This window comes from Chiloscyllium plagiosum, chromosome 3 (assembly GCF_004010195.1).
Source record: "Chiloscyllium plagiosum isolate BGI_BamShark_2017 chromosome 3, ASM401019v2, whole genome shotgun sequence".
Classification (NCBI taxonomy): domain Eukaryota; kingdom Metazoa; phylum Chordata; class Chondrichthyes; order Orectolobiformes; family Hemiscylliidae; genus Chiloscyllium; species Chiloscyllium plagiosum.
In genome coordinates this window covers 60,996,726-61,008,031 of record NC_057712.1, presented here as the reverse complement: position 1 = coordinate 61,008,031, position 11,306 = coordinate 60,996,726, and the positions used below count along the sequence as shown (strand labels likewise).

At 39.4% G+C, this 11,306-nt stretch overlaps 1 protein-coding gene across 4 annotated transcripts in view; it reads right to left on the bottom strand.

The window, feature by feature from the left end:
• Positions 1 to 11,306, bottom strand: part of LOC122544059 (protein eva-1 homolog A-like) — a 369,991-nt gene that overhangs the window by 160,713 nt on the left and 197,972 nt on the right. The gene's annotated exons all lie outside the window — the stretch shown is intronic.

The following is an 11,306-nucleotide window of genomic DNA, read 5'->3' as shown; positions in this document are numbered from 1 at the left end:
TTCTCCCATACACCAGCTCCTCAGCCATTCATTCATCTGCTCTATTCTCCTATTCCTTCCCTCACTAGCTCGTACCACTGGGTGTAATCCAGATATTACTACCCTTGAGGACCTCCTTTTTAAATTTCTGCCTAACTCTCTGTAATCTCCCTTCAGAATCTAAACCTTTTCCCTTCCTTCATCGTTGGTTCCAATGTGGACAATGACCTCTTGCTAGCCCCTCTCGACCTTGAGAACATTCTGCACCCTCTCTGAGACACCCTTGATTCTGGCACCAGGGAAGCAACACACCATTCTGCTTTTTCTCTGCTGGCCACAGAAACGTCTGTCCGTACCTCAGACCACAGAATCCCCTAACACAATTGATCTCTTGGAAGCCAACATACCCCTCGTTGCATTAAAGCCAGTCTCAATACCAAGAACTTGGCTGTTCGTGCTATGTTCCCCTGAGAATCCATCACCCCCTACATTTTCCAAAACAGCATACCTGTTTGAAATGGGTATATCCACAAAACACTCCTGCCCTAGGTGCATACCTCTCTTACCCTTCGTGGAGTTAACCCATCTATGTGACTGTATCTGAGACTTTCCTCCTTCCTATAACTACCATCCATCACATACTGTTGCTGTTGCAAACTCCTGATCGATTCTATCTGTCTCTCCAACCGATCCACTTGATCTGATAAGATTCGCATTCATCAGCATTTATGGCAGATATAATCCGCAGTAACCCTTAAACTCTCTTTAAACTCCCACATCTGACAAGAAGTACATATCACTGCAAAGGCCATTTTTGCTCCTTCACAATCTACAGACCCAGAAAATAACACCGTCTTATTCCTCTACAAACACTGCCCCAGGTTAAATTCATAGCTATGGCTTATATTTTAAATTTAATTGAGACTTATCTCCAAAAACATATAATCAAGAAAGAACCCACTGTACTCACAAATACAGCGTTTCTCTTGGACAGACTTAAAACAACAATTAACTTATCTGATTCTGTGTTGTGAACTTCGCCCAAACCGGTTCCTCCAAGATTAGATTAGATTAGATTAGTTTGTTAATTTTCCCAGACACACTCCAATGTCTAGCGACACATGAATTCAAAAACAGCAAAGGCAGTAACTGTGCAGGTTCTCTCTCTCTCTCTCTCTCTCTCTCTCTCCTGCACTGTCCTCACCATGTGCTTCCTTTGTCTGCTCTTTCAAGAAAGAGATGGATAGAGCTCTTAAAGATAATGGAATCAAGGTTTATGGGGTTAAGGCAGGAATAGGATACTGATTGCAGATGATCAGCCGTGATCATAATGAATGGTGGTGCTGGCTCGAAGGGCCAAATGGCCCACTCCAGCACCTATTGTCTATTGACTAATGTGCTGTGAAAAATCACAGTTTGAGGATAGCTTTAAACAATCACACCCTTACTCCCAACCAATCACTATCACCCAAAGTACAGTCATAATGTTCAGTTATCTAATCTTCCTGAAGAGCACAAAGTCTGAATGATAGATCTCCTAATTTCTATTTTTCTTTGAACTCCCTTCTCATTTCTAATTTGGATGTATACATTTTGCATTACTTCTCACATTTAGCAACTAATAAACACTCACTCTCTTGATATCAAGGAAGCCTGATTAAACTGGCTCCTTTTAAATCATACATTAATTTGATCTGGGAGTAAGAAAAGGAAGACAATTTTTTTTGTTAACCTAGCTGCAACCCACCAAAGAAGCAGGTAAATAAAATAGATTAGATTAGATTACTTACAGTGTGGAAACAGGTCCTTCGGCCCAACAAGTCCACACCGACCCGCCGAAGCGCAACCAACCCATACCCCTACATTTACCCCTTACCTAACACTACAGGCAATTTAGCATGGCCAATTCACCTGACCTGCACATCTTTGGACTGTGGGAGGAAACCGGAGCACCCGGAGGAAACCCACGCAGACACGGGGAGAATGTGCAAACTCCACACAATCAGTCGCCTGAGGCGGGAATTGAACCCGGGTCTCTGGCGCTGTGAGGCAGCAGTGCTAACCACTGTGCCACCGTGCCGCCCACAAAGTAGGGGAGCCAGTTCATCTATTTTCTTCAAAAAGCATAATAATTTGGGACAAACTGTCTGCAACTATAATAAACTGGGCAAAATTGCCTTGGAATAGGTCATAACACAGCATCTACTCTGAAGCAGGTCAAATTGCTGGAGTCAGATGTCAAGAAAATCAAAGCAAAATGAATACTAAACTTCACTTCTGAACCAAAGGGATATTAGTTCAAGCCTCCTTAGTGCTTTGAAGCACTAAATTTAAGATGGCACTAGATGACAACATTGAGAGGGTAAGCACTTCACTGTCAGAGCTGGCATTTTTCAGATGAGATACTAAACAGAGAATTCATCTATCCTCCCAGCTGATCGTGAAAGATCTCATAGCTCTATATTGAAAATGAGTAGGGGGTTTCCTCTTGGTGCACGACCAATACGTATATTAACTAACATCACTACAAATAATTCTCATTATCATATTAGCTGTTATGGGTCCTTTTTAATGCACAAATTAGTTGCTGTATCCCTTACATCAATACAATGATCTCACTTCAATTGCTCATTGGTTCTATGTCAGGTTGATAAATCTTGAGGCTATAAATGATTGCTATACAAATAGTATTTTTTCTTTCATAGAAAATAAAACCTGGTCCCAGTATCAGACATAAAGGAGGTTGCACAAACATCAATAACATAACTCAAAGAGGCAGCATCAATACTGACATCAAATCTGAACACACTAGCATCAATACAACCAACCTAACTGAACGGTAGCATGTGGACTGCACCAGATAGGGTAACATCAGCACTAGCAGCTCACCCTTAGGAGGAAGTACCACTCTCAATGACAGAGTCAAAGAAGAGTGGTAATCAAAGATATTAAGGAGTGTGTTTTTGAATAAGATTAAAATAGGGAAAGGATGGCAAAGGATAGGTCAGAGTTGGACGACTTTTCCAGCACATCCAGTTGATCCTCATGAGAGGATTTGTAGAGTTTAGAAGGTTTTGTAAAACAACTTTATGTGAAAATAAAGCATTATACGGTTCATAGTTTCCACCAGCAACTGTAATACTATACCTTTCATCCTCTGAGTGGAGCTACATAGACCCTCTTTTCTGCAATCTGCACTAAATTTACTAATTACAGCCTGTCATGACTTCCAGAATCTTACCTTTGACTCGGGGGTGTGGAACCACTAATCTAAATCATTTCTTACAGTCTTAAATTTCCTCATAGAAAATTTAAAACACTGCACAATTGACACTAAAGTGCACATTTAAAGTAAATGCACTCCTGTCAATTTTACAATCAATTGTGGATGACAGATTCTGGCTTTTATCGTTCAGTAAGAACAAGGCTGCCAAAGGGTTTAATTACTGTACTAACAGGAACTTCAGAAAGGAGAGCAAAAAACAAACAAATATGGAAAATCTAAGTTTGATTCACTTCAGCAGTGCAACCAAGAAATTTTAATCCTGCATTGAATTGAATTGAATTTATTGTCACGTGTACTGAGGCACAGTGAAAAGCTTTGTCTTGTGAGCAATTCAGGCAGATCACATAGTTAAGTACCATAGATAAGTAAATAATAGGTAAATGGTGGCAAAAACAAAAACACAGTTATAGGTGAATGTTAAGAGTTTGAGAGTCCATTCAGTATTCTAACAACAGTAGGGTAGAAACTGTTTCAAAACCAGCTGGTGCGTGTGGTCAGCCCTCTGTACCTTCTTCCTGATGGTAGAGGTTGTAGAAAAACATTGCCAGGGTCAGATGGATCTTCGAGAATGCTGGCGGCCTTTCCTCAACAGCGGACCTGGTAGATGGATTCTATAGATGGGAGGTTGGTCTTTGTGATTATCTGGGCCGAGTTCACCACTCTTGAAACCGTCTCTGATCTTGAATGGTACAGTTGCCGTACCAGATAGTGATATATCCAGACAGAATGCTCTCGACAGTGCATCTATAAAAGTTGGCAAGGGTATTCATTGTCATGCCAAATTTCCTCAGCTGCCTGAGGAAGAGACATTGTTAGGCCTTTGTAACCAGTGCGTCCACATGAAGAGTCCAAGAAAGCTTGTTGTGGATGACAACTCCCAGGAGCTCGACACTCTCCACTCGTTCCACCTCTGTGCTGTTAATGTGTGGTGGTAGTGGAGGAGATGGGGGGAGAAGAGGGGGGAGCATGAGTAACATCCTGCCGAAAGTCAATAATGAGTTCCCTGGTTTTGCCAGCATTGAGAGCTAGGTTGTTCTCAGTGCACCATTTTTCCAGGTCTTCCACCTTCTGTCAGTCATTCAGAGAGAACCATGATTTTCTTTTTGTAACTGAAATGAGCAATCAGAAGAACAGTGCATTTGGAAATTCAGCGCTAGCTTCTGACAATCCTATTTTTAGTCAAGTTAAAAAATGATTTCAAACATGTATCTGGAGTCCACAATTGGTTTTGACAAATACCTATCCATAGTCCTGTTGTCAACTTCAATCAGGCATGGACATCAATCTAAGGCATCTGTATTATTACCTTAAGAACCTCTTAGACCTATGGAAGGAACTAGGAATTTTTTGGTTCAACAGCAATACAAAGTATTGCCAACAGGAACAAAGATTACCATCTTTTCTTGGTCATTGACAGACAGCACAGAATTAATTTTATCTGCCAATTACATTCTCCAATTGATATCTTTATGGCTTATCCATAGGTATTGTATATGATAGAGCCACCAGAACTAAACCTGCAAATATTCACTGCCCAATACTAAAACCAGATGTTAATGTTAATAAACATGCTCTTTTTGATTCTTTATTAAAATTGAAAACAAGCTCGCAGACTACCTGTGTGCCTCATTTAGTATAAGCTTTAGTCTAACAGCAGCTTATCTTAGATTAACACTTAATTAATTGATTTGTGCTCAGATTTATTTCCATATATTAATGTTTTGCTACAGAATCTGTACAGATGGAATAAATTCTACAATGAAAAATCTGCAATTTAATCAATTACCAGATAGCTTGTTTTAATAAATACACAATTGAGAATAAACACTTGTTCTTTAATTATCAGCCATATTAACAGTTAACAAATATTGCATGATGGCACAAATGAATAATTACCTCTTTGCAAGCTTAAAACAGAGTTCCATTGGACAAAGCTGCAAACTTTCCAAGATAAGTGAAGTTATGAAATTCCCTAAGACTGCTAAATTTGTCATACCCAAACTTGTTCTTTAGAAATAAATCCCCATGCTTCCAAATGTTAAAGCATTTGAGTTACACCATAAAAACAACTTTTTGCTGCTTCATTTATCCATCAATTTATCTGTTATGTTATGGACCAGACCAAACCACCCCCTCAAAATATTCAGAAAATAGTCTAGACCCTAGCTTTTTCTGATTTCAAAGATAAATGTAAGGTTTTGCATTCCAGATGCAATTCGATTGGTCAAACCACTGGATTTAAAGCAAAACATATTTTATTTATCCACTATAATAAAATTACAACAAAAGAAAGAACTTCGAATAACTTATCTCTATTGGAAAACTTAACAGAATAATAGATACAGTAACAATTACTAATTAACTGTTCCAACATAGCATCATCCCATAAACATACCCTTGGCAAAAGGCAAATTCAGAAAACAGACTGTCTGACATGCAACTCTAGTAGCGGAAGAGAACCCCGCAACCCCCACCCCTCTCCCCCGCCCCCAGCTTTTGCCTATAACTGAAAGAGGGAAGAAAATAGCTTCCCCTTCTTCAAGACTCCAACAGCAACTGCTGAAATCTAAAAATCCAGATTCTGTGGGAGCTTGACCACACACATTCAGGCTGCTTCTATTGTTTCAGCATTAATAAGAAAACCTAAGGCCTCACAATCTGTTTATTTTAGTGGCTTTTGTAGACAGCTCACTACCTCTGGCTTTAAACCTCTCTTAAAAAATAAAACGGACAAAATATACCTCTTAAAGCCACAGTATTGTCACAGTTACAATAAATTATTTGAATATGTCAAGTATACAACAAATAAGAATCTTTAAGTCAAAGAACAACTGTACAATCACATTGCCTTATATTGATAAATACGGATGATTAGAACTGCATTTCAAATAGGCATTATTAATGCAAGGGAAGATAGGCAGACCACAAATTAATCCCTCAACAGTAATCATACAATTCTAGACTCAGTTTGAGGTCTGTGTCTAAATCAATATGAAATAAGAAAATTCACAGCTCTGCGTATACCAGTCAAATTTCAGTTTTTCAAACCGCCTGGCGTCTATTCCACAGTATGTTAAAACCTAAACTTGACTATAACCTGGTGCTGTGTAATTTTTAACTTTGTCCACCCAGTCTAACACCGGCACCTCCAAGTCATGAATATTTTAATTCAATACAGTGCAAACTAATACTGTTGGATGGAGGCTAAGAGCATCTTATTTCAACTCAATCTCTGAGGCAGCTCTCCTATTTTTACCATTGAAAGGGCTCGGAGTAGTTTTTTTTCCCTGTAGAAGTGATTAATTACATGTGTCGTTCACATACTGAGTAAATGATCAATTACTTCCACTTTTTTTTTACAAAATCCAATACTTTCATGACCCCAGGTCTAATGTAAAGGAGATTTCTTGTACAAAATCTGTGTGAAACAGCTGAGAGTCAAAACAAAATTGCTTTAAGCTATGCCCAGAAAAATTATTTCTGATACTACAGAGACAGTACTGTTTCATTTTATTCATTCGGTTCTTGGCAATGTACCAGGAGAAGCATCACATTCACCCTAACATTGTTCTCAATAATACATCTAGTTCCCACATATCTATAGTGAAGTGAGTGCATTTCTTCTAGTTTAGCTCATGAACATGCCTGGTCTTCATAATGTACCACCCAATTTAATTGCAGTAAAAGCAGGAGTTGTGTATCACATTGTGTGTAGTGCTGCCATTGAAACTTCCCTAAGTACTTAAGGTATATGTTAGTGGTAATTTTCAACTCAACACAGCATTAAAATACAAAAACCAAATGCTTTATGCCTTTAAAATAATAAATATTTTTGCCCATATTTTCAATGTCATTTGTGTGAAAAGAAACATTATCTTTTCATTTGTGTTAACTGTCAAATTAAGTGTTATTTTTGATTTAAAAATCACTCGCCTGTTTACACTTATCTTGGAGATTATCACATATAACTCATACAACCACAGAGTGAAAATCAAGTTTTCAATGTATTAAATCCTGAATTATTATAATCTTTATATGGTCAGCATAAGATGTAAAGCATTTTTACCGAAATTTTCAAACATCAATTAAGTCAAATTGAATAAACAACCAAGGGGAACTACAGGCAACTTATTTACAGTGATAAAGATTACACTAATGATATTTAGTTCAAATAATATTGCCCCTACTGGAAAGGTCAATATAAATAAACATAACTTGGGTGAAAACATTTTTTTCTCTGACAAAGCTGCTACACAACAGCAGTGCTGTATCAGTGCTAAGCTGTAACTGCGTATCAAAGCCTGCAGATGCTGTAGCCAGCATACATAGCAATAGGAAATATGCATCAAATTTTGATCTCCTAGTTTCAACTAGACCATGAAAAATAAGAATTTTACTTCTGTAGCGATACTAATTAAGCAACTGTAAAAAATTCAATTCATCATAATATAGTCTTTTCATGATAAATTATTTGTAATTTGTTTCATTTAATAGATGCAACACTAATGGAAGGAAGTGAAAATTCATCAGTTCAAATGAGTACAAATTAAAATGAATGTAATTCGAATTGTAAGTTATATGGTTCAGAAATATTCAGTTAGTTTAAAGCAATTTGCAATGGCTGCTTATCAAAAAATTAGCAATGTTTGATTATTTTCGAATACTACAAATTACTAAAATATTTGTTATTATGTGCTGAACCTTTCAGAAACTTCTGGAGATTTTACGAACATCCTTTCACTTCAGTTTTGTATCTCATCATCTCATTCATTGGAATAGTTAGGAAGTGGATCAGTTTAGTAGGATGGAACGTCTGAAACCAGATGCTAGAGAAAGGGTATTCTTAAAAGTTCAAAGCCATCTCTCTACCTTATACCATGATTATTGAAATATGATTGAGTACTATCTGTCTAACACTACATAATTGCTTGTAGAAATTTGTGCTGAAGCAAATTAATTATTTAGTTCAAAAGCATCTTGGTATAATGTTAAAAATATTAGCTTTGAAAATTAACAATAATAATGATTCTTGCTATTATAAAATTTGGTACATTGTAACATATTGCACAGGCATTCGGCTAAGTAACCTCAATCTAAAAACTCATGTCCATCTGATCCTATAAGAATTGGTGCTTGCAGATCCTGATATACCTGTAGGTGGTGCTGTAATAGTTAACTTCAATGTTAAAGAGATCATGGCTGTATTAGCCACATCCAGGTCTGGTATAATATGATAGCAGACAATTTCCTAGTGAGTGTTTATGGTTGAAAATAGCTTGGTGTTAGGATGTTGCTGTAGACTCTCTTCAGTAGGGGACGTCATTGTAAGATGTGGTGCTGGAAAAAGACAGCTGGTCAGGCAGCATCCGCAAAGCAGGAGTATTGATATCTTGAGCATACGCTCTTCATCAGGAATGGAGGCGGTGGGGGAAGCTGGAGGGAAAGTAACGAGGAATGCAATAGGTAGATTAAGCTGGGGGTGATAGGTCAGAGTGGAGGGTGGAACAGATAGGTGGGAAGGAAGATGGACAGGTAGGACAGTTTAAGAGGGCAGTGCCAAGTTGGAGGGTTGGATCTGAGATAAGGTGGGAGGAGAGGGCATGAGGAAACTGGTGAAATGGACATTGATTCTGTGTGGTTGGAGGGTTCCAAGGCGGAATATGAGGTGTTCTTCCTTCAGTTGTTGGGTGGCTAGGACTTAACAGTGGAGGAGCCCAGGACTTGCATGTCCTTGGCGGAGTGGGAGGGGGAGTTGAAGTGATCGGCCATAGGGCAGTAGGGCTGTTTAGTGCATGTGTCCTGGAGATGTTCTTAAAATGTTCCGTAAGTTGGTGTCCTGCTTCCCCAGTGTAGAGCAGACCATATCCAGGGCAACTGACACAGTAGACGAGGCACTTGGTGGTCTCCTCTCATTTTCTTGCACCTCCAAATGCTTCAACTATCACCCCCACTTTCATCTACCTATCGTATTCCTAGCTACCTTCCCCCTAGATGCACCCCCTCCCATTTATCTCTCAGCACCTTGCCCACCACCCCCTCTCCACATTCCTGATGAACAGCTTATGTCTGAAACATCAACTCTCCTGCTCCTCAGATGCTGCCTGACCTGTGCTTTTCCAGTGCCACACTTTTTGGTTCTGATTTGCGGTCCTCAATTTCTCCTCCATCATTGTAAGATTAGATTAGATTAGATTCCTTCCAGTGTGGAAACAGGCCCTTCGGCCTAACCAGTCCACACCGACCCTCCAAAGAGTAACCCACCCAGACCCATTTCCCTCTGACTAACCGACCTAACACTATGGGGCAATTTAGCATCACCAATTCACCTGACCTGCACATCTTTGGATTGTAAGATGTTCAACTTTCTGTGCAACCAAATTGTAAGCCATATTGGCTTGCCAAACATTGGAGATAAGAATTTCTCTCATGTCAGGCTTCCCAAGCATCCCATGACAATTTCAGACCAACATATTGGGCTGAATAGACACCTTCAGCACGAAAACAATTCAGTGACTCTGTGACTCTGACCCACTGTTAACAACAAATTAACATCTCCATGATGGGGGTCAGTTAGCTAGACAGCTGATATGCTATGCAGAGTGGTACCAATAGCATGTGTTCAATTCCTGTACTGTCTGAGGTTACCATGAAGTCCTGCCTTCTCAACCTCGCCCCCTCATCTGAAACGTGGTGACCCTTAGGTTAAACAACCACTAGTCACCTCTAATGAGAGAACGGTTCTATGCTATTATGGGTCTAAGTCAACTAAAGAAAACTCCACAACTGATTGTTTTGCGCTACATGACTTATTGAGATTCCCAGTTGCCTTGTTTTGTTTATATGTTTGTTAAGAAAATGATTTGTTCAACATTCAGTGTTCCCTTTTCCAATTTTCCAAGAATCCTTACAGTGTGGGAACAGGCCATTCAGCCCATCAAGTCCACACCAATTCTCTAAAGAGTGGTCCACCCAGAGCCACACTCATATGCTGCACAACCCTGCATTATCCACAGTTAACCAACCTAGCCTGCACATCTCTGGACACTATGAGCAATTAAGCATGGCCAATCCACCTAACCTGTACAACTTGTGGACAGTGGGAGGAAATTGGAGCACCTGGAGGAACCCGCACAGACACATAGGGAACGTGCAAAGTGAGGGTTGAATTGAATGCAAGTCCTTAGCATTGTGAGGCAGCAGTGCTAACCACTGAGCCACAGTGCTGCCATTGTAATTTTGTTGTCTAATCCCCAGTGTTATTCACTTTACAAATTGTTCCTGCCAATTTGCTCTGCTCTTTTTATTTGTGTCCTTAGATCCTTGAAGGTACGCAGTCAGCTGCTCAACTTGGTTCCGGACTCATCTCAGTCTTGAACCGAAAGAGGTCAAGTACACGTTCCAGATTATTTGACACTAAGCTACTTTGTTCATTTCCTCCAGCCGCTAAGTCTCCTGTGCCCCCCCCAATTCCACTCTACTTTCGACCCCTCTCTGAAATGTGACCCTAATGTACTTTTCTCCTTTCCCCAGTCTATTGATTTCCTTTTTTCTGAGGCCACCCAAAGCCTCCAACCTTCATCTTTCTTTCACCTCACAGGCTCTGGTATTGCTCTTCCATCTTTTCTTTCCATTCCTCTTTGGTTTTCTCTTAACTGTAGCATCACACTCTTCTCTAGACCTTATCCGAATTATACATTTGAAAATGAGCTGCCATCAACAAATTTAAAAGGTTGAGCAAACCAAAGGAATTGTGCAAGGTCAGATGAAGATGAACAGTGAAGGAGGGAAGAAACAAGGAGAACGATAAACACACACAGGACACATAAGTCTTTCAAAGGGAAAAGTAATAGAAATAGAAAGAAATAGATATAAATGAGCCACAATTGTATATTCTTGGTAAGTTACCATCCTTGGTATGTAGTTTCCACTGTTTCACTATGAAACATTGCATTCGCTTCGGTAGCTTCATCGTTATTTGTAAAGTGTCTTACTTTTTCGGCCATAGTTCATAGCTAAGCCTCAGGCTGTCCTCACGCACACG